At 47.1% G+C, this 6178-nt stretch overlaps 1 protein-coding gene across 5 annotated transcripts in view; it reads right to left on the bottom strand.

The window, feature by feature from the left end:
• Positions 1 to 6178, bottom strand: part of LOC144158373 (uncharacterized) — a 641189-nt gene that overhangs the window by 460919 nt on the left and 174092 nt on the right. The window lies entirely within an intron of this gene.

Genomic DNA, 6178 nt, shown 5'->3' with positions numbered 1-6178 from the left:
TGGGATGTAAAGTTAAGTGTCGGGCTAGTGATGACATTTCCTGCAGTGGCCCTGTGCTTAAACCGTTTACGGTATGACATGCAACTCGAAACATGGACGACAAACACAAACTACACAAGACAGCAGCTCTCCTGTCCTTGAGACAGAAAAACCTTTCCTTTGTCACTGAGAAGTTTGCTAGGCGCTCCATGACGTAGAATGAAGAGCCGAAGGAGGAAAGAGGCAACTTCACGCGGAGTTGCAGCCGGGAAGGCTATCGCCTCTCTATATCGGGTGAGGGTGGCACAAGCGACAACTACCCACCTGTTTTCAGCTGCCGTGCAAGGGAGAGGCGCATAGATGTCGATGCCGACGCGGTCAAAGGGCCGTTGTGAACATGGTAAAGGCTGTCTCTGTCCAATGCTTTGGAGAGATGAAGATTTGCAGCGTTGGCAGGGAACACAGGAACGAACAGTCACCAATGAAACGGTACATGTCACGTCAGTAGTATCGCTTACGCAAGTGATGGTGGGTTTTGATGATGATGATGGTTTAAGTTTAGTGGCGCAAGGCCGACATGGGCAAACAGCGCCAAATACAAAGTTATTTGATGAGGAGGGAAAACGAATAAATCCAGTTAATGACTATGAGCACGGCAAGTGAGCACTATGAGCACGTGAACACTATGAGCACAAGGACGTGAGTGGTTAAAATAGAAATAAGGTGGCTGGTGTATAGTACCAGGGGTAAAACTATGGGTGATATGAGATGAGTTGTAAGAAATGAACTTAACTTCAGGTAGGAACTTAAAGGTGCGCTTAACAGAGAACACGGCATCGTCTCCTAAGAAGTATGACGGGTGTGGTGGAATATGTCGTGTGTGTAGTTGTGGGAAGTGTTTGCGTCGTGTAATGTCGATTGCCTTACATTGTATGAGGATGTGGGTCACGGATAGGGCCTCTCCGCACCTGCTGCACAGAGGTCTTAGAGATCGATTGAGCAGGTGCGAGTGCGTTGCATGTCTGTGCCCTGTCCGTAATCTAGCCAAGGCGACTTCAGTGTATCTATTACGTGTGTCGGTGGTGTATGGTCCTAAGAGTGGTTTTATTACGTGTAACGTGTTGTCTGTTTGTTCGCTCCAGTGTGTTTGCCATGTTTTGCAAAGTTGTTGTTTGATGTGTGGTTTCACGTCGGTGTAGGGTAATGTGGTTATGTCTACGGTGTTCAAGAGTGTAGCAGCAGCAGCCGTTCGATCCGCTGCTTCGTTCCCGGCTATACCACAGTGGCCAGGGACCCAGCAAAGGACTAGTTCAAATTTGTGGACATTCACAGACATAATACCCTTGACTATTAAATTAATAACAAGATTTTTTGAAGATTTTGTTGACGACAACGCCCGCACAACAGTGAGGGATTTGTATATATAATAGATTGTGGGATGTGGCTTTGATGGATATGATTGACCACCAGAAGTACACCATAAGCCTCTGTCGCAAAGATACTTGTATTACTGTTAAAATTTCTAGTGACACTAAGGCCGGGCCCATCTGCCACGCAGGACACCGAGGTGGAAGTTTTAGAGGCGTCCGTATAAAATTCAGAACCTTGGTACTTCTGCTGCAAATACAAGAAGTGCTGCAGAATTGCACATGTGGGAGCTCGGTTTTTATCTACATGTGTGAATAATGTGTCGCATGACACAGGGCGAAGACGCCATGGTGCTATCAATACTGTTACAGAACTTTGGATGGTATCTAAAAAGGAGACAGCAAGCTCTGACGCTTCCTCTGTAACTCTGTAAGAGGAGAGCGCAGATAACGATGGTCAATTTAAAAAGGAGTTCAGTCATGGATGTATCATTGAAAACTGATTTGAAAGGATAGTGGGGCATGGACGAAATTTTGGAGGCGTAAAGGAGGTCTATGTATGCTCGCTAACGTTGTAGGTTCTATTTGGTGCACTCTACATACAGGCTTTCGACCAGACTAGTTCGGAAGGCACCACACGCCAAACGGAGCCCTAGATGAAGGACAGGGTACAGCATTCTGAGGGATGTTTTAGTGGCTGACCCATAGACAATGATACCATATTCCAATCGTAAACCTATTAGGCTGGTAAAAACACGTAAAAGTTGTTTGTCAGTACCAAAAGAATTGTGCGAGAGAACCTCCAGGATAGTTTGTGTTTTAAGCATTTATGTTTCAGTTGTTTAATGTGTGGGATGAACGTGAGCTTTTCTTCAAAGATAATACCTTAGACCTTGTGTTCCTTTTTTACAGGACTCGAGACATCGTAGAGTTGAATGTCTGGATCCCGCCAAACGCCACGCCTCTTGGAATACAAAACCCAAGTGCACCTTTCTGGATTAAATTTAAAACCATTGCTATCTGCCCAGCCGGCAAGCTTGTTCACACGAAGCTAGACTTGCCGCTCGCAGATAGACAAGTTACACGATTTGAAGGAGAGTTGAACGTCGTCTACATCAATTGAACATGAAATCGATGGTGGTAGCGCCTTCCGAAGACAATTCATTTTCACAATAAAAAGGGTGCAACATAAAACTACGCCTTGTTGCACGCCGTTTTCCTGCACATGAACCCTAGAGAGTGCAGTTCCAACTCGCACACGAAAGGTTCTTTGAGACAAGTAGCTGGCAAGTGTGTGCATCACGTTACCTGTTATGCCGAAGGACTTGAGGTAACTTAGGATGCCATACCGCAACGCGGTTACGTACGCTTTTTCCAGATCAAGGAACACCGTCATACAATATTGTTTGTGGAGGGAAGCATCCTTTATATAGGACTCGAGCGCGACGAGTTGGTCGTTGGTGGACCGCCCCGCCCTGAATCCTGCCTGGCAGCTCTCGAGAAGGCCATTGTACTCAAGAAAGTACACGAGTCTTCTGTTTATCATCTTCTCGAGAAGCTTGCAAAGGCAGCTTCTAAGGGCGATGGGCCGATAGCTAGCGGGAAAGGAAGGGTCCTTTCCTTCCTTCAAGAAAGCCACCACTATGGCCTCCCTCCAAGAGCGAGGAACGTGCCCCGAAAGCCATATGTTGTTGTATAGATGTAGGAGTGTTTCAAGAGTGTCTGGGTGTAGGTATTGTATCATGATGTATGTGATTTTGTCTGCACCTGGAGCTGAAGGCTTACTTGTGCTCAGAGCAACATTCAGTTCATGAATTGAAAAAGGAGAATTGCAAGAAGTGTGCGGCTTGTTATCACGCAGGGACGTCTTTTCTACAGATGTTTTGTGTTTCATAAAAGTGTTTGTGTAGTGTGCTGAACTGGACACGTGTTCGAAGTGTTGTGCAAGTGTGTTAGCCTGGTCTTCCAGTGTGTCCCCTTTTGTACTAACCAGGGGCAGGCTGTGTGTCAGTTGTCCTTTTAGTTTTCGTATTCGTGTCCAGATTTGTGTGTGTCTGTGTAAGAGTTTATGGATGTCAAGAAGGGGTGCCACCTCTCTCGTTTTGCCTCATGGCAAACACGTTTTCCTAACGCCTTGGCCCGTTTGAACAAAATAAGGTTACCCGACGTGGGGTAACCGTCTCACGCCCGCCTACAGTCCTCATTCCGCCACGGCCTCCTCTGGTTGCACGGGGCACCAGAGGCGTGGGGAATAGACCTTTCGGTACGTCGAGGATGTGCGCCGTGAGGATTTGGGTAGCTTCTTCAACGTGTAGGTGTCCTATGGATGTATGTTGTAGTTTCGATGTCTCTGCAAATGTGTTCGAGTTAGCTCGTGCTTCATTGAACCTATTATGAAAAGATGAACTGCTCATGCCTTTACCTATATATGTTAGGGATGTGGGGAAGTGGTCACTGCCATACAGGTCAGTGCCCACACCCCACTCAAGACATGGAAAGAGAATCGCCGAACCAATAGCCAAGTCAAGATTTGAGTATGTATTGTGTCCTATGCTATGGTATTTAGGCTGTTTCTTGTTGAAAAGGCATGCTCCAGAGGTTGTTAAAAACATCTTTATCGGGCGACCTCGGGCATCCGTGCGAGAAGAGCCCCAAAGAGAATTGTGTGCATTGAAGTCGCCTGTTAGGATGTAGGGTTCAGGAAGCTGGTCGACCAGCGCCTCAATGTCGCAGATCAGAAGTGCAAGACCAGGATAGATGTAGATGGAGCATACCGTTATCAACCTATTAAATATTATTGTGCGGACGGCTACAGCCTTAAGGACGGTGTTCAAGGTGACAGGGTAACATGCTAAGAATTTGCGGGTTATTATGCCCACACCGCCAGAAGAGTGTGTGCATCCATCCCTGTCTTTCCTGTATACCAGGTAACTATTCAAGAAATTTGTATGTTTGGAATTCAGATGTGTTTCGCGGACACACATAAAGTTGGCCGGTTGGCATGCAGAATCTTATGCACGTCGTCAAGATTATTCAGAAGGCCTCTGGAGTTCCATTGAACTATGTTTTCTCTTCCCATTATGATGTGTTAGAGCTACTGGAGGGTGACTATTTATGTAGGGTCTTTCGTGGCTTGCAATTTTGAAGTGCAAAACTATCGCAGGACTACAACTAAACCTCAAGTAGTGTCGTTTTGCTGCACGAAAGCTTACCATCCTTGGTCATGTTGTCTCTGGTGAAAAGAAGAAGAAGAAATCTGGTGAGGAGAAGAAGGTGGTCGCAATGCCTGCTGGCGAGAAGGGAGACCAAAAGTTGTAGGAGTGGCCGCCACATAGTTAGCCTCAGTTACAGCCAGGATAGGTGTCAGCGGCATAGGTCAGGGGACCGTCAGGGGAGTAGGTCACGAGAACCGAGGCCTGGCATTGCAGTAAACTCCACTTCATTGATTTCCCGCAGGCCAGTTGCAGAAGTCTCAACATGGGCACCAGGAGCACAAGGAAAACGGCAATCCCGGAGCTCTTCACGGATGATAGCCCGAATCAGCGTCCGCAGGTTGTCATCTCTGGGGTACTGCGGTATGAAGACCTCCTGCTGCAGAAGGATAGACTACAGTTCCTCGAGGTTTCGGCGGGTCAGGGTTACACCGCCGACGGTCGGCAAGTTTTTAGGGCGAGAGCCGTGAATGCAAAATGGTTGATGCCCTTCACAATGTGAAAAACGCAATCTCCCTCCGACATCTCTACACAAGGTGGTGGCACAATTCAAAAACATACATTGTGTACGACGTGTGTGTCCTGTGAGCCTGATAGACACGGCTCTCCTGCTTCTTTGCGTCGTCGGAGCGAGCCGGTGAAGAGCCAAAAATGTGGCGCAGCTGCATGGTCCGACCAGTCACTGATACGGGGCTGATTGTTCAAAAACAACCTTGGCTGCTCCGTTCAGGTACAAAGAGACATTCTGAAACATCGCGTAGTCGTTCGACCTGTTGAAGGCGCTGACGCGTGGGAAGGTATTAAGTCAGTCCTCAACGTCCTCATGACGAAGCCAACGACAATCCGCTGATCCCGGTGGCGGCTCGTTACGAAGTAGATTGGGATGGCAGCTGAACGCGCACCGAGCTCGATAAAGAACAATTTCTGCGCGGACAACACCAAACCCGGGCTCAGTTTGGGGAGACTGTAAATAGTTGTTGGTCTTCTGCGAATTCATCGCTACATGGTCCATGTCATCTGCCGCCGCGGTAAATACACGCACACTAAATACAATCGGGGTGAAGTAGTTCGAGTGGCGCTGGTAACTACCTCCAAGAGCAAGAAACCAAAAATACCTTAACATCAATACCCGAGAAATTGGCAGGGAAACAGCCCCACCCGTAGCGTAGTGGTTATCGCACCACACCGGTATTCTGGAGGTCGTGAGGTCGAATCACGCTCGGCGGGCATTTTTCACCGCCTTCTTTCTGACTAAACAAATTCTTCGTATGTTTCTATGACCCACCATAACATCCCCTTTTCTTTCGAAGGTTTTCTTGACTGCCAACCCTTATTTTCTGTCTTATTTCACCGAGCCCATCATTCCCCAATTCTGATTCGATATATATATATATACTTATATATAAATAAACTATACATGTACATATTGTACATAGTAAACCAAAATAGAAAATGAGGAGCGCAATACATCATGACAGAAAAAAGTGCCGTCTCAAAAACTGCCCGGGAACGCAATAGGTAAAGGGTGGTCCGTCGTTTATTCTCCTCAACACGTGTACTTTTTGAAATGTCTGCAAATAAATAGTAGACAGAAACATAGTCGTCGGTTGGGGCCCAACC

This window comes from Haemaphysalis longicornis, unplaced genomic scaffold, assembly GCF_048455015.1.
Source record: "Haemaphysalis longicornis isolate Haplotype H1 unplaced genomic scaffold, Haemaphysalis longicornis Haplotype H1 scaffold_10, whole genome shotgun sequence".
NCBI lineage: Eukaryota > Metazoa > Arthropoda > Arachnida > Ixodida > Ixodidae > Haemaphysalis > Haemaphysalis longicornis.
Note: the sequence above shows the minus strand (reverse complement) of the source record. Positions and strands in the feature narration are given on the sequence as shown.